Below are 17,378 nucleotides of genomic sequence, written 5' to 3'. Positions count from 1 at the left end.
ATACTAAAATAAGCTCAAAATGAATATAAAACTACATATAAAAATCACACTAGTAGATAGAGATACAAATATATAGATATAGGAGCGGCTATGTGGTACAGTGGATAGAGCTCTGGCCTTGGAGTCAGGAGTTCAAATCCGGCCTCAGACACATGACACTTACTAGTTGTGTGACCTGGACAAGTTGCTTAACCCTGATTGCCTCACCAAAAAACAAACAAACAAACAAACAAAAAAACTCCAAATATATAGATATAGAGAGATATCTCAGTCAATAAGCATATGTTAAGTGCCAGGCATTGTGCTAAGGGGGACATCTTTACATTTAATATTCCTCATACGAGTCTGATAGGCAACATGGTACAGTGGATAGAGAGCTGGCCTAAAATCCAAAAAGACATGGGTTTCAATTTCTGTTTATGGACACTTGCTGACTGTGCATTTCTTGGCAAGTCACAACTTCTCAGTACAAAAGGCAAGACCAGCTTGAAGAAGAGCTGCTGTTTCCTCTGCCTGGCAATTCCCGGTACCAAGGAAATCATAGATTTAGTCCCTATCTCGATGAATCTGCTAATCAAGATATATAGGACCAAGGGCTATTTCCCAATGCATATTGCCAAAGTATATAAGAAGATGATTTTCAAAAAATTCACCAACTATTAACAATCATATAAAAATTATTCCTAATCACTAATAATAAGAGAAATGCAAATCGGAATACCTCTAAGGTTTCCTCTAATGCCCAGAAATTTGGCAAAGTTACCAAAAGACACAAATAGTGAGAGGTGGAATGACCATGGAAAGGAATTAGAGGTGGGCCTATGAATTGGTCTACCCATTAAGAAAGGTAATTTACAATTAAATTAAGATTATGGTTGACTTTGACCCACCATGAGACATATAACCAAAGGAAATCAGAGATAGATATCTGGTTTCATATATACCAAAATATTCACAATAGCACTTTTTATAGTAGCAAATAACTGAAAACAAAATAGATGTTCATGGAAAGTAAAATGGCTGAACAAATTATGATATGTGAAGATAGTGGGATATTGTTGTACTGTAAGAAATATTTAATGTGAATAATTCAGAGAATAATGTGAAAACTTTATTAAAGCAGAATCAGAAAACTATATACATGATGACTGTAATAATATAAATAGAAAAACAAAAACTTAGAAAATTGAACGTTTTATAATTGTAATGACCAAGCGTAACTATTGAGAAGAAATGAGAAAATGTATGTCTTCACTTAGATTGCAGAGGTGGATGACTGTTAGTGGGGAATATTGGATATACTGTCAGACCTAGTCAATGCATTGGTTGTTTTGTTACTGAATGCCTTTCTTTTTCTTTGTAATAAAGGCAGGTTTTGCTAGGTAGGAGAGTAGGGTAATATGTATTTGGAAATGAATTTGACGTAGAAGCTATACACCAGTAAAAACAGAAAAAAAAGATATGATCGACAAAGGAACAAACTCTTCAGAACTGCTTCTCTAATTTCATTAAAAGAAAAGATTAGAAAAATAACTATTAAATGAACTGTTTTGTCATCTGTTTCAGAGGAGATGATAAATATCAATAAAGAATGCAAGCCTAACACTAAGAATAAATGATTGTAGAGTGTAGGAATTGAAACACAAATGGCAATCATCTTGAGATTAGACAATTTTTCTATTTGTATCTCTCTCAGTACCTGACACTGAGCCTTATACATGGTAGGTACTTCATAAATATCATTTGAATAAATCATTTTGTGGATATCATTGGAACATCATGATAGTGACTGAACTGTGTTAAATCTGTCTTTAATTGGAATATTTCACTTGCCTTTTTCTATGCCTGGATGGGTTTATGTTCCCATTTACCACCACTGGCTCTAACCAGCGTGGAGGATCCTTATTGGCTTCTCTTTCTCACAGGAAGAAGAGTTTTCTCTATTCTGCAATAGACCAATCTAGCAGTTAGCTTTTCAGGTGACCCTAGAAGTCTCTACAGAAGAATTATTAGAGAAGCCACTGAACCGTTAAAAGTTTAGTTGAGCTAGAAACTGAACCAGGTCTTAGGAGGTATACTGTATTTATCCAGAAACCTCACCAATTAAAAGAAAGAAATAACACAGAGAGATATAACCTTAGACCTGGGGAAGCTGGATGGAGCAATGCATAGAACACTAGGCTTGGAGTCATGAAAACCTGAGTTCAAACTTAACCTCAAACATTTACTATGTGAGCAAATCATTTAACCTCTGTTTTCCTCAGTTTCCTCATCTGCAAAACAGGGATAATAATAGCATCTATCTCACAGGGTTGTGTGAGAATCAAATGAAACAGTAAGTGTAAAGCACATAGCACAGTACCTGGCACATAACAAAAGCTCTATAAATGTTAGCTATTATTATTTCTGGCATCACAGATGATTTCTTTTCCAATAAATGGATAAATTTACCTTTGCCTTTTTATTCTATCTATGTAATTTTATTGCAGCTATGTATCCATCACCCTGCAATTAGACCAAATTATTGAATGTTAGAGTTGGGACAGAAATTAGAGACCATCTAATCCAAACTTTTCTCTTAAATTGGCAAGTCACTGCAAACTAAAATACAGTTTTTGAAAAGTTCAGAACCTTCCAGGGTTTTTTTCCTCCCATACAACCATAATTGAACTTTCTGGATTGCTAAGGCATATCACTTAGGTGACTTTTCTTTTCCTCTTCTTTACACCCCCCCTCCCATTTTCTGGGATCATTTCACAGGGACATGCTAATGGTTATTAACAATAGTTCAGATGCTATGTGACAAGTTAAGAGCTCCAGTAGCAGGGGAAAAGACATAGAGCCAGACAATATCATTTTCTCAAAACGGAAATTCCCACTGTCATGAGTCTATTGAGAAGTATACAGGATAAATGTGTGATCTGAAGGGAAATTTCTCAGCCAGATCACAGTAGGGACACCTTTACTTTCTGAGCAAAGTGTTGGCATTCATCAAAGCTTTCTATATCCTGGAGCTGTGGAGAGTGAGAATAACTATATAACACAAAATTGAGATTGGGCCATTACCAAATGGATTTAATCAGCATAAATGACTGAATTGAAAAGTTATACTTTGAAAAGGTTTGATTTTTTTAACCTTTGACTAGGCCATTTTTTGTTACTTCTATAGATCTAACTAGCAACGTTATCCATAAAAATCCACTTCATTTTAGGTTATATTGGCATAGGACTATGACATAGTGCAAAGAATTCTAGCTTTCGAGTCAGAGGACTTGGTTTCAGACTGAATTTTTGATACTTATTACCTGGATGGCATTTAGTAAGTCACATAATTTCACCCAAACTTCCTAAAGTACAGATCTGACCATGTCACATGCTCCTCCCTCCATTTAATAAACTCCAGAGATTTATAATTATTTCCAGGATCAAAGATAAAATCCTGAGGTTAGCACTCAAAGGCCTTCCCAACCTAGCCTTCTCCTCTCTTTTCAGTCTTCCTATGTCTTACTCTCCATTATGTACTTTCTGCCAGTGATATGTCTCCTTGCTGTTTTTTTTCTCAATAGTATTTTACTTTTTTCCCAATTACATGTAAAGATAGTTTTCAACATTCATTTTTGAAAAATTAAGTTCCAAAATTTTCTCCCATCCTCTTTCCCTCCCCCCCCCCTCCAATATATCAAGCAATCTGATATAGGTTATACATGTACAATCATGTCAAACATCTTTACACATTAGTCACGTTGTGAGAGAAGAATAAGAACAAAAGGCAAAAACCATGAGAAAGAAAAAACAAAACAAAAACAACAACAACAACAAAAAAGGTGAAAATAGTATACTTTGATTTGCATTCTGACTCCATAGTTCTTACTCTGAATGTGGTTAGCATTATCCATCATGAGTCTTTCAGAATTTTCTTGGATCATTGTATTGCTGAGAAGAGCTAAGTCTATCATAGTTAACCATCGCACAATGTTGCTGTTATGTGTGCAATGCTCTCCTGGTTCTGCTTACTTCACTCAGCATCAGTTCATGTAAATCTTTCCAGATTTTTCTGAAATATTCCTGCTTATCATTTCTTGTAGAACAATGGTATTCCGTTACATTCATATATCACACCTTGTTTAGCAATTCCAAAAATTAATGGGCATTCTCTCAATTTCCAATTCTTTGGCACCACAAAAAGAGCTGCTATAAATATTTTGTACATGTGAGTCCTTTCCCCTTTTTTTATGATCTCTTTGGGATACAGAACTAGTAGTGATTTTACTGGATCCAAGGGTATGTACATTTTATAGCCCTTTGTGCATAGTTCCAAATTGCTCTCCAGAATGGTTAGATCAGTTCACAACCCCACCAACAATGTATTAGTGTTTCAATATTCCCGTATCTCCACCATTTATCATTTTTCTTTTCTGAAATATAAGCCAATCTGATAGATGAGAGGTGGTACTTCAGGTTTCTTTTAATTTGCACTTCTCTAATCAATAGTGATTTAGAGCATTTTTTAATGTAAACATAGATAGCTTTAATTTCTTCATCTGAAAACTGTCTGCTCATATCCTTTGATCATTTATCAATTGGGGAATAATTTGTGTTCTTATAAATTTGACTCAGTTCTCTATAGAGTTGAGAAATGAGGCCTTTATCACAAACATCAGTAGTAAAAATGTTTCCCTTTGTTGCAGTAGTTTTGCTTGTGCAAAAACTTTTTAATCTAATGTAATAAAAATCATCCATTTTGCATTTCATAATGTTCTCTATCTCTTCTTTGGTCATAAATTCTTCCCCCTTCATAGATCTGCCAGGTCAACTATTTCTTGCTCTCCTCATTTTCTTATGGTATCATCTCTTATGTCTAAATCGTGTACCTATTTCGACCTTATTTTGGTATAGAGTGTGAGATTTTGGTCCATGCCTAGTTTCTGCCATGATATTTTCCAGTTTTCCCAGCACTTTTTGTCACATAATGAATTCTTATTTTAGAAGCTGGAGTCTTTGTGTCTATCAAACAGTAGATTACAAAGTCATTTACTACTCTGTCTTATGTGCCTAATCTATTCCCCTGGTCCACCACTCTATTTCTTAGCCAGTACCAAATAGTTTTGATGATTGCTGCTTTTTAATATAGTTTTAGGTCTGGTATGGCTATGGAACATTCCTTTGCTTTTTTTTTTTCACTAATTCCTTTGATATTCTTGATCTTTTGTTCTTCCAGATGAATTTTGTTATTTTTTTCCTAGCTGTATTAAATGTTTTTGATAGTTTGATTGGTACGGCACTGAATAGGTAAATTAATTTAGGTAGAATCATCATTTTTTAAAAATTAACTCAGACTCCCCATTAGCAATTGATATTTTTCCAGTTGTTTAGATCTGACTTTATGTGTGTGAAAAGTGTTTTGTAATTGTGTTCCAATAGTTCCTGGGTTTGTCTTGGCAGATAGACTCCCAAATATTTAATGTTGTCTATAGTTATTTTAAATGTAATTTCTCTTTCTATATCTTGATGCTGGGCTTTGTTGGTAATATATAGTCATGCTGATGATTTATGTGCATTTATTTTATATCCTGCAACTTTGCTAAAGTTATTATTTCAAGTAGTTTTTTAGTTGATCTCTAGGATTCTCTTAGTATACCATCATATCCTCTGCAAAGACTGATAGTTTTGTTTCCTCATTGTCTATACTAATTCCTGCAATTTCTTTTACTACGCTTATTGTTAAATTTAACATTTCTTGTACAATATTGAATAGCATCCTTGTTTTACACCTGATCTAATGCTTCTAGCTTATCCCCATTACAGATAATGCTTACTGATGGTTTTAGATAGATACTGCTTATCATTTTCAGGAAAATTCCATTTATTCTTATGCTCTCTAATGTTTTAAATAGGAATGGATGCTATATTGTCAAAAGCTTTCTCTGCATCTATTGAAATAATCATATGATTTCCATTAGTTTTGTTATTGATATGGTCAATTATGCTGATAGTTTTCCTAATATTGAACCAGCCCTGAATCCCTGGTATAAATCCCACCTGGTCATAGTGTATTATCCATATGATAAGTTGCTTTAATCACTTTGCTATTATTTTATTCATTTTTTTTTTGCATCAACATTCATGAGGGAAATTGGTCCATGATTTTCTGTTTTGTCTCCTCCCGGTTTAGGGATCAGCATCGTATTTGTGTCATACATGAAATTTGATAGGACTCCTTCACCTATTTTCCCAAATAGTTTATTTAGCATTGGAATTAATTGTTCTTTGAATATTTGGTAAAATCCACTTGTAAATCCACCTGGCCCTGGAGATTTATTTTTAGAGAGTTCATTGATAGCTTGTTCAATTTATTTTTCTTAAATGGTGTTATTTAAGTATTTTCTTTTCTTTTCTGTTAACCTGGGAAATTTATATTTTTTTAAATATTCATCCATTTCACTTAGATTGTCAGATTTATTAGCACACGCTTGGACAAAATAACTCCTAATTATTCTTTAATTTCCTCCTCATTGATGGTGAATTCACCCTTTTCATTATTTTTTAAAAAATCAACTTAACTAAAGGTTTATCTATTCTACTGTTTAATTTCATAAAGCAGCTCAGTTTTATTTATTAATTCAATAGTTTTATTACTTCAATTTTATTAATCTCTCCTTTGTTTTTAAGAATTTCTTGTTTGATATTTAATCGTGTATTTTTAATTTGTTCTTTTTTCTAGCTTTTAAAGATTCATGATCAATTCATTGATCTCCTTGTTCTTTATTTTATTCATATAAGCATTTAGAGATATAAAATTTCCCCTAAGAAGTGCTTTCATTGTATCCTGTAAGTTTTGGTATATTCTCTTATTGCTGTCATTCTCATTGATGAAATTATTGACTGTTTCTATGATTTGTTGTTTGACTCATTTGTTCTTTAAGATTAGATTATTTAGTTTCCAATTAGTTTTTAGCCTAATTTTCCTTGGGCTTTTATTACACACAATTTTTATTGCATCATGATCTAAAAAGGATGCATTTAATATTTCTGCCTTTCACACTTGATTGTGAGGGTTTTATTTCCTAACACATGATGAATTTTTCTTTAGGTGTCATGTACCACTGAGAAAAAGGTATATTCCTTTCTATCTCCATTCAATTTTCTCCAGAGATCTATCATATCTAACTCTTCTAAAATTCTATTCACCTCCTTAACTTCTTTCTTGTTTATTTTGTGGTTAGATTTATCTAATTCTGAGTGGAGGAGGTTGAGATCACCCACTAGCATAGTTTTGCTGTCTATTTGTTCCTGCAATTCACTTAACTTCTCCTCTAAGAATCTGGATGCTATATCACTTGGTGCATACATGTTTTGTATTGATATTACTTCATTGTTTATGGTACCTTTTAACAAGATGTAGTTTCCTTCCTTAACTTTTAAAATTATATCTATTTTTGCTTTTGTTTTATCTGAAATCAGGATTGTTATCCCTGCTTTTTTTTTTCTTTTACTTCAGCTGAAGCATAATATATTCTGCTCCAACTTTTAATCTTTACTCTGTGTGCATCTCTTTGCTTCAAATGTGTTTCTTATAAACAACATATTGTAGAATTCTGGTTTTTAATCTACTCTGCCATCCCATTCACATTCACATTTATGATTACTAACTGTGTGTTTCCATTCATTATACTGTCCCATATTTATACATTTCTTTCTCCTTTCATCCTTTCCCTCTTCATCAGAGTTATTTTTTCTGACCCTCACCTCCCTTAATCTGTCCTCCTTCTCTCAGATTCCCACTTTCCCTTTTCTTACCCCCTTCCCCTCCTATTTTCTTAAATGGTAAGGCAAATTTTGATACCCATCTGAGTGTGTATGTTCTTCCCTTCTTGAGCCAAATCTGATGAGAATAAGGTTTAAGCAATGCTTACCCCACAACCTTCTTTCTTTCTACTATAGTATGTCTTCCCTTCCTCTTCATGTGATATAGTTTACCCTATTCTGCCTCTCCTTTTTTTTACCACTTAATTATTTTTTTTGTATTATCACATCAAAGTTAACTTATATTCAGACCCTCTGTCTATGTATACTCCTTCTAACTGCCCTAATAAAGATACATTTCTCAAGAGTTCAACTTTCTGTGTAGGGATGTAAAGAGTTTGACCTTATTAAATAACATGTGTTTTTTTCTTTCTGGTTTACCTTTTTTATGCTTCTCTTAAGTGTTTTATTTGAAGATTGAATTTTCTCTTTATCTCTGGTCTTTTCATCAGGAATGATTGAAAGTCCCCTATTTCAATGAATGTCCATCTTTTCTCTTGAAAGATTATGATCAATTTTTCTAGGTTTTTGCTTTATGATTGTAATCCTTTGCCTTCTAGAATATCATATTTCAAGCCCTCAGATCGTTTAATGTAGATGCTACTGAGTCCTGTATAATACTGACTGGCTCCTTGATATTTGAATTATTTCTTTCTGGCTGCTTGTAGCATTTTATCCTTGATCTGATAATTCTGGAATTTGGCTACAATATTCCTTGGAGTTTTCGTTTTGGGATCACTTTCAAGAGGAGATTGGTGGATTCTTTCAATGATTTTTACCTTCTGGTTCTAGAATATCAGAACAGTTTTCCTTGATAATTTCTTGAAAGATGATGGCCTTCAGGTGGGCCAATAATTCTTAAAATATCTTTCCTGGGTTTATTTTACAAGTCAGTTTTTTTTTGAGATTTTTTTTTTTTACATTCAATTCTATTTTTTCATTCTTTTGATTTGTTGGACTAATTCTTGATGTCTCCTAAAGTCTTTAGCATTCATTTGCCCAATTCTAATTTTTAAGGAATTTTTTTCTTTATTGAGCTTTTGCACTTCCTTTTCCATTTGGCAAATTCTACTCTTAAAGGAGTTGTTTTCTTCAGTAGATTTTTCCCCCCAATTGTCCAATTCTATTTTGGCTAGGCAATGGGGTTAAGTGACTTGCCCAGGACCACATAGCTAATAAGTGCTATGTGTCTGAGACTGGATTTGAACTCAGGTCCTCCTGACTCCAGGGCCAGTGCTCTATCCACTGCAGCACCTAAATGACCCTACTCTTACTTCATTTTCAAGATCCTTTTTGAGCTCTTCTGAGAAGACTTTTTGGGTTTGAGACCAATTCATTTTCCCTTTGAGGTTTCACATGTAGTCATGTTAATGTTGTTTTCTTCTGAGTTTGTGTTTTGATCTTTCCTATCACCATTATAGCTTTCTATGGTCAGGGCTCTTTTTTGTTTCTTACTCATTTTCCATCATAGTTTGAGTCTTTTAAAGTTGAGCTCCACTTCTGTATCCCAGGGGGCACTATATCAATCTTTTTATCCTGAAAGCCAGTGGCCTAGTCCCTGGCTTTCCACACCAAAGCTTCAGGCTCTTGCAGCTTGTCCACTGTACTGGAGGTGGCCAAGCTAGTTGTGTCTGTTGTGCTAGGGTTCTGCAGCTCACAATTTGCCTTTTATGTTAGAGCTAGAGGCCTCAGTGCTGGCCTGCTGAGATGGGACTGAGGGGCCTTGATTGCTGATCAGTGCTGCCACTAAGAGCGTCCTGATGGCTGGCTCAGACTTCATCTGCATTGGGCTGTGCTCCACTTTTACCGAAGGGAGACAAACATTTCCTAAAGTCCTACTAAGTTGTCTTAAGCTGCAAAATTGTTTCACTCTGTTTTTTGTGGGTTCTGTCACTCCAGAATCTGTTTAGAGACTTCATTTAACATTGTTTCTGAGGGAAACTGGGACGAGATCAGGAAACTTGCTGGCTTCTCTCCATCATCTTGGCTCCACCCTCTCCTTGCTTCCCTCCTGGTGTCCATCTCCTGGCTTTGTTTGAATCCCATCTAAAGGAATGTAACAGACAGTTTTTAGTAGAAGAAATTGAAGCTATCTATAGTCATGAAAAAATGCTTTAAATCACTATTGATTAGAAAAATGCAAGTTAAAACAATTCTGAGGTACTACCTCATACTTTCAGATTGACCAACATGACAGGAAAGGAAAATGACAAATTCTGGAAGGAATGTAGAAAAATTGGTACACTGATGTAGTGTTGGTGGAGTTGGAAGCTAATACAACCATTCTGGAGGGCAATTTGGAACTATGCCCAAAGGGCTACAAAACTATGCATACCTCTTCACCCAGCAATATCACTTATAGGCCTATATCCCAAAGAGATCATAAAAAAGGAAAAAGTACCCACATGTACAAAAATATTTATAGCAGCTTTTTTGTGGTGGCAAAGACTTGGACATTCTGGGGATATCCATTGGTTAGGGAATAGCTGAACAAGTTGTGGTATATGACTGTGGTGGAATACTGTTGTGATATAAGAAATGACAAGCAAGATGATTTCAGAAAAAACAAACTTGGGAAGACATATATGATCTGATACAAAGTGATGAAGATGGTGCACCATAACAACAATACTGTTGTTATGTTTCACAGTTGGTCAACTGTGAAAGAATTAGCTATCCTCCACAATACATTTGCCCAAGACAAATCCAAAGGACCTATGATAAAATATGCTATTTACCTCCAAAGAGAGAAATGATGAACTCAGTATGAACTGAAGTACAATTTTTTCACTATATTTTTCTTGTTTCTTTGTTTTGCAACATGGCTAGTATGGAAATATGTTTTAAATGATTTCCTATGAATAATTGATGTCATATTGCTTTTCTTCTCAAAAGGTGGTGAAGGGGCAAGAGGAAGGGAAAGAATTTATAATTCAGTATTTACAAAAAGAATGTTAAACAAATTTTAAAAATCCCACTTTCAATGAGGTTTTTTTCATCTCCTTTAATGATAGTCTCTTCTATATGTTGATTTTCTCTAGTTTATCCAATATAAAACTTTTTTGTACATAGTTGATTGCGTATTGACTTACCTATTAGACTCAGATCTTCTTGAGAGCTTGGACTGTCTTTTGCTCTGTTTTGTGCATCCCCAGTGCTTAGCATGATGCCTGGCATAGAGTAGGCAATAAAGAAATGCTCATTCACTGACTGGCTGACTTATTGGAGCCTCAGTTTCCTTATCAATAAAATGCAGGAGTTGGACTAGACAGCCCATAAGTTCCCTTTTAATTTCTCAAAGTATGTCATAGTGGAGATAAATACTGGATTTAGAAACAGAGTACCTGGGTCAAAATGTGTGTTCTTATGCAAAAGACAAAGCCTTTCTGGGACTCAGTTTCCTCATCTGCAGATTATATAGTTTAGCCTAGTTCTCTTCCAAGGTTCTTTCAGGCTTTCAGTATTTCATCCTATGATCCTGTGAGCCCCAACTCCTTTTTCTCATTTGTAACCTTTTCCAACTGAAGTCAAAATGACAAAAATTTATAAATAGGTATATATATGGGGACTGACAATTTATTCCCTAAGTATAATCTGTACAAGTACAATTCCTTCAAAGAGGAATTTGCTTTGTTTGAGAACTATAACAGGGTGTGTGTGTGTGTGTGTGTGTGTGTGTGTGTGTGTGTGTGCACGCGCGCATGGATGCAGTTTATGCAGATGGCCCATGGTGTGCAAAACTACATTATTTTATCTGTGTATCCCCAGGCTGTTCTAGTCATGCCTCATTTGTCTAATATGGAATACCTTTGTGTCTCCTACAATGTGGATGGGTGTAGTCTCCTTTGTTTGATTGCTTGGGTCTTTAAAAGTGGTAAGACTGAGCTGCTCATTTTCTATTTCTGCCATCTTTGAGGCTGTTCTCTTTTCAGTGACTCTTGTATGTTATGCCCAACTTGAAGGTCTTCAAATGAGTAGGTGAGAGCATGGCCTTGGAGTTTGGACTGCTGGTAGTTAAACAAAAGAGGCTAACCCCACCCACACAGTGGGTTCCATGTTAGAACTAAACATGCCTAGACCAGCTCAGGGTTTCAAATTGACAGTATATTCACTACTGAGGGAAAGGAATGTAAAAGAATAATCCATTCAAATGAATGCCCAAAACATGTCACCTGTTAATCTGTACATTAATTCCCATAAATAGCACAGCATCTGACAGAGTAAATGCTTAATAAATGCTCTATCTATCTAGTTCTATCCAAATGGTTTTTTTTTTGGTCCCAAGAATTTGATAATTGTATTTTATTTCCCAGAGCACATTGGACCTTCTAGTTCTTATTGTAGATTTAAAAGATTGCCTCATGCTTTAGGCCTTTTCAAAATCACCTACCTCCACACAGGAGGACAAATAAAAGGATATGATTGATACTATCATCAACAAAATGCTATACTAGAAAGAGAAGCACTTTGAATATTAGACAGAATATTATTCCTGTTTTGGATTATATATACAGTCATTATTTATGGTGGCTATAGAAATTATGCCTGTTAACTTTTTTTAGATTTCTTAAATGCTAAGAAATCTTGATGGTACTACAAATAAGTTGTGATAGATATTTTATATCTAATTTCTACATCTCAAAGATTGCTAGATATTATTCATATTATACATACTTCATGTGATTCAGAGATAAGAGAAAGAAAGAGAGTATTAGAGAAAAAGGAAGGGAGGGAAAGGAGAGATAGAGACAGAGAGACAAGATAGAGAGAAACAGAGAGAAACATCAATAAATTTCATTAAAAACCAATCAACAAGAACTTATTAATCATCTATTATCTAAAAGGCATTGTCCTAGGTCCCAGAGGCAGAAGAAAAAAAAAAAACTGCTTAAACAGTCCTTGATCACAAGGAGCTTATATTATGCCAAGGGGATGAAACATGTGCCCAAGTGAATAAAGCTAAGGTATTTTATGTAGTATGTATAGGCTGTGGACTAACTCTCTCAACTCCCATTTGTGCTGGTGAGTAGGGTCCCAAAGCTCAGCTGCTACTTTCCTTAGGGTTCTAGAGGGCTCTTGGGAGCTGAGGTGTGCCTTCAGCAATACTATCACTCACTCAACTGGTTCATCCAACAATATATGTTTCCAGTTAACATCAATCCAAATATCAATCAGTAGTTAATTATCTCAGTCAGTTGGCTAACCTATCAATATCTCTTCAATATCAATTGACTAACATTAATTAGATTTTACAAAGGAATATCTACTGATAGGGTATAACAAGAAACAAACTATCCCAGCCCCCACCCCCCAAAAAAAGACATCCTAAACTGGGATCACACCCTTCTCTACCACTTTAGTCCCTCAAGAGAGTGAATTCACACTTAAAGTGGTGACTACCAACATCCCCTCCCCCCCACAATGTTCACTTCTAGATAAAGTATAGCTGATTATTCAGTCACTGCTTTGCTTGAGAAATACAGTATTTCAGTGACTGGAGGAATCACAGCTTGGCTGAGTCAGGAAATTTATTCCTCAGGGATGGCTCCTCACTGGACTCAGTAGCTGCCACTACTAGTGGAATCTGCCAAAGACTTCCTTTGTGGGACCTCTGGTGGCCTGTATGAGCTTTTCAAGTTCAAAAGGTCAAAACTTTACCCAATCTTTGGTAATTCACCTAATATCAGAAAAGAATAGTCACAACTGGGAGGGGGATAGAGGAAACGGAATCCATGGGTTCACAGTCACATGGCAGTCTGAATGGGGAGAGAAGGAAGCCAAAGCAGCATCTGCTGTTGACTACTGTCTTACCTCTCTTCCTACCTGGAGTGCACAACACTTCTTCCTCCTCAGTCAACTGCTAAGGAGAAAGATGGAACTTCTTTTTTATGCATACTCATTTTTTGACCCAGCAGGTAACTGAATGGAAAGAAACTATCAAGTTACCTATGTGAGCCCTAAATATCAGGGCTGGTCCCCTCAACACATCATTTATTTTCAGAAGCAGACTCACTAAGTCTTCATGCTTCTCTCCATGTCCTCTCTCCATGCTTTCTTCTAGGGCTTTTCACATGCCTTTAAATGCATTCCCTCATCTCCAACTCTCAGATTCCTTTTCTTCATTTAAAGAGTAACTTGAGCTGACTCCTTCCTTGATCCCTCCACTTATTTGTACTCTCTCCCTCATCAATTTTCCTTATATATATTCATTTTTCAAATGTTGTATTCCACTTCCCAGCTTAGCAGAATGTATGCTAAGTTTTGGTTTTCTGTCCCTATAGGGCACTCCCAGTGAAGGACTTTCTCTTAACAGGGCATACTGACACTGCAAGTTGCAGTCTTAGAGAGTTGCCTGGGGGCACTGAGAGATTGGAAGACTTATTGGGGTCACACAGGAAAGGAAAGGAGGCTAAAATTGAGACACAGACAGAGACAGAAAAACCCAATAGATTCTATAGATTCAATAGATTTCAGAATCCAGAAAATTCAATAGATTAAAATCAATCAACAAGAACTTATTAATCACCTGCTAGCTAAAAGACACTGTCCTGGGTCCCAGAGGCAGAAATATGAAAAGTGGTTGAGCAGACATAGACCAAAAAGAGCTTACATCCTACCAGTATACTAGTATGTTTCACATCCATGAGTTGGACCCAGGTCTTCCAGATTGAGGAGAGTTTTTCTGTTTCCTATACTGTGTTGCCTTGCTCAGTAAATACAATTGATGTGAACACTTTCTGCTCTTTTTGATCAATAGTAAAGTAACGTACTTACGAACAAGTTATATCAGAAGTATATTCTAGGAAAAGCAGCTAAAAGCTCCATCAAGATATCAGCCTAATTTGCTGCTGCAAAGAACCCAGCATGAGATTGGTACCATTGGAAGGATTTTGAAAAATAAACATAAAACACTATTCTCTCCTTGGTCACAATGAAGGCATGTGGAAATGTAGAACATCATGTGCTCATCTAGTTACCACACCTGGAAATAAGAGCCAGAATGGAGATTGAAAAGAGACAAAGACACCCAACTAAAATGAAGGTGGAATAAAGGACTCCATATAAAAATGTGTTAAAAAGCATTAAGAATCTAATTTTTAAAATGGTTGAGAGGATTGGATCCATGAAATCATAAATACAAGATAACAGAGCATTGATTTGAAAATTAAACCTGTAACGATAGATCAATCCTAGTCAGTCCCTTAAACTTAAGGATTTAAAGACAAAGAAGGGATATAGGAAATCCAAAACTGATGGCAGTATTATTGATCAGTGTCAAGACAACTTTAGGGTAGGATTGGGGCTCTAAAACAGAACATATCCATTATATGCATGTTAAAGACTATGACAATTTAGTCATATCCATCATTAAATTATATTTTACAAAGAAGCTTTCTGGTTACTATGGTCTTCTGCCAACAAAATAACTTCCTCTATATTTTATGTTTATCTGTGTCCATGTTGTTTCATTTGAGATAATGTAAAATCCTTTAAGCCAGATACTATTTTGTTTTTCACTTTGTATACTCAACCCCTAGGGCAATGCTTAGAACATCTTACTTATTGAATTGACCTTTAAAATAAATATTCCGCAAGAGCTGATAGGAGACAATTGGAAGAGAGAGATATAGAGGAAGAAAAAAACTGTTAAATTTCCTACTAAGAGTAGCAAAGTACATTTTATTTTAAACATGGGGACTGTAATATATTTTCCTGGAAAGGTTTGGACTAATGTTTAACTTTTGAGCTTCTTTCTTTAGACTTTAAAAATAAAGAAATAAGGAAAGAACTCTTTGATTAATTTCATTTTCAGAGTTCATTTTCCATGGCGTATTTAAATTATCATGTCTGAATTATGTGACAATTATGGCTTCATATGAAAAATTTTAAAAAATATTGCTGCTTTAATGGATACCTTACTCTCTTTTACCATCAGTAAAAGGAAAGGGAGAACTGAGAGTATAAATGGGCTATTAGTTAGTCACTTAATTACTGAATAATTTCCATAAGAGACATATTTTAAATATAGTTGTAAGTTAACTCTCAACTATTTGATTATATTAATTGATTAATCAATTTTAGAAAAATAAAGCACAAGTCAATAGGTGTGCTCTAATCTGTTGTACAATGCATTTCTAATCCCAGAACATTTTGTTAAACAATTGCTTTGATTTAAAATCAAAGAGCTTTAAAAAATATTGATCCACAGAGTTGTTCACTCCCCTTTTCAGCAAGAAAAAAACCTAAACTATCCCACATCGTTCTATAAAAATCTCATTATTTAGACTTCACCAAGAAAGAATCTGTGAAAACTTAATTAAAACTTAACTGGACTTTAATTTTTGCACTATCACAGAAGTGTTTGCAAACAAAATGAATGGTGTAAAATTGTTATAGGGAATTTAATCTTTGAGACTGGATGGTTCTAATGAATTTTAACAGTATTCATTTTATTTTTGATATGCCTGCTATGAATTTTGCTAAATAACACATAGAATAACTTTAAAATTAAAGATACTGAGAAGAAGCATTTTGTATTAGATAGAGAACTGTACCTAGAATCAAAAGATCTACCTAAGTTCAAGTCTTGATTATGCCACTTAATCATCATAAGATAGTGGCAAGTTACTGAACCTCTCCACAACTAAGTCATTGACTTTCATAGAAATGTAATTCTATTTTATCTCCCCAAACAAAAAATGAAGTTGTCCCACACCCATTGACCATTCTGAAATAAAATTTAATTTGGATTGCTAATTCATCTTTAAAAGAATCCTTTCAAACTTAAGAACTGCCTATTAAATTAAATGGACTAGGAATTAGTTAAGAATACTGCAAGAGATGGTAGGATTAAAGCTTCTCTAAGATCCTATACAAATCTAACATGTTAATTTTCATAAAACTTCACTCATTTAAATACTTTCAAATTTTTCACTAATTTATGCCTATTCCTCCTCCTTTGCCCATCCCTGCCTTTAAACAAATACAAACCTATCTATGGCACATGACTTAGTCTCAGTTAGTGAGATGGCATCCAAATGTGGCAAGGTCTATTTTGAACTGCTGGGATGTGAGCATCACAGCTGTGTTTTCCTTGGAGAGAATTTCCTTATTTGTAGTTTGTGAAATTAGAAGGAAGATGATAGAATAGGTAGAAAGTCAGTGAAGCTCAGATGATAAGAATCCAAAACAAGCTTTTCTCCTGATGTTTCAAGTGTTTTGTTGGAAATGTATTCTCTGGAGTGAAAGCAAGACTAGTTGGAACTCAAAAACCTGATCCTACCCATGTGAACTTCAAAAATCATGCCCTGCACCAGATGCCTTCATTATCTCATTCCAATGGCATATGATAAATGCTTAATAAATGCTATCTCTTCTTCTATCCCTCCCTCCCTCCCTTCCTTCCTCCCTTCCTTCCTCCCTCCCTCCCTCCCTTCCTTCCTTTTTTACTTACTTCCTTTCTTCCTTTTTTACTTACTTATTTCCTTTCTTTTTTATTTACTTCCTTTCCTTTTCTTCCTTCCTTCCTTCCTTCCTTCCTTCCTTCCTTCCTTCCTTCCTTCCTTCCTTCCTTC

This window comes from Vombatus ursinus, unplaced genomic scaffold (genome assembly GCF_900497805.2).
Source record: "Vombatus ursinus unplaced genomic scaffold, bare-nosed wombat genome assembly UNPS02014818.1, whole genome shotgun sequence".
Taxonomy (NCBI): domain Eukaryota; kingdom Metazoa; phylum Chordata; class Mammalia; order Diprotodontia; family Vombatidae; genus Vombatus; species Vombatus ursinus.
Note: the sequence above shows the minus strand (reverse complement) of the source record.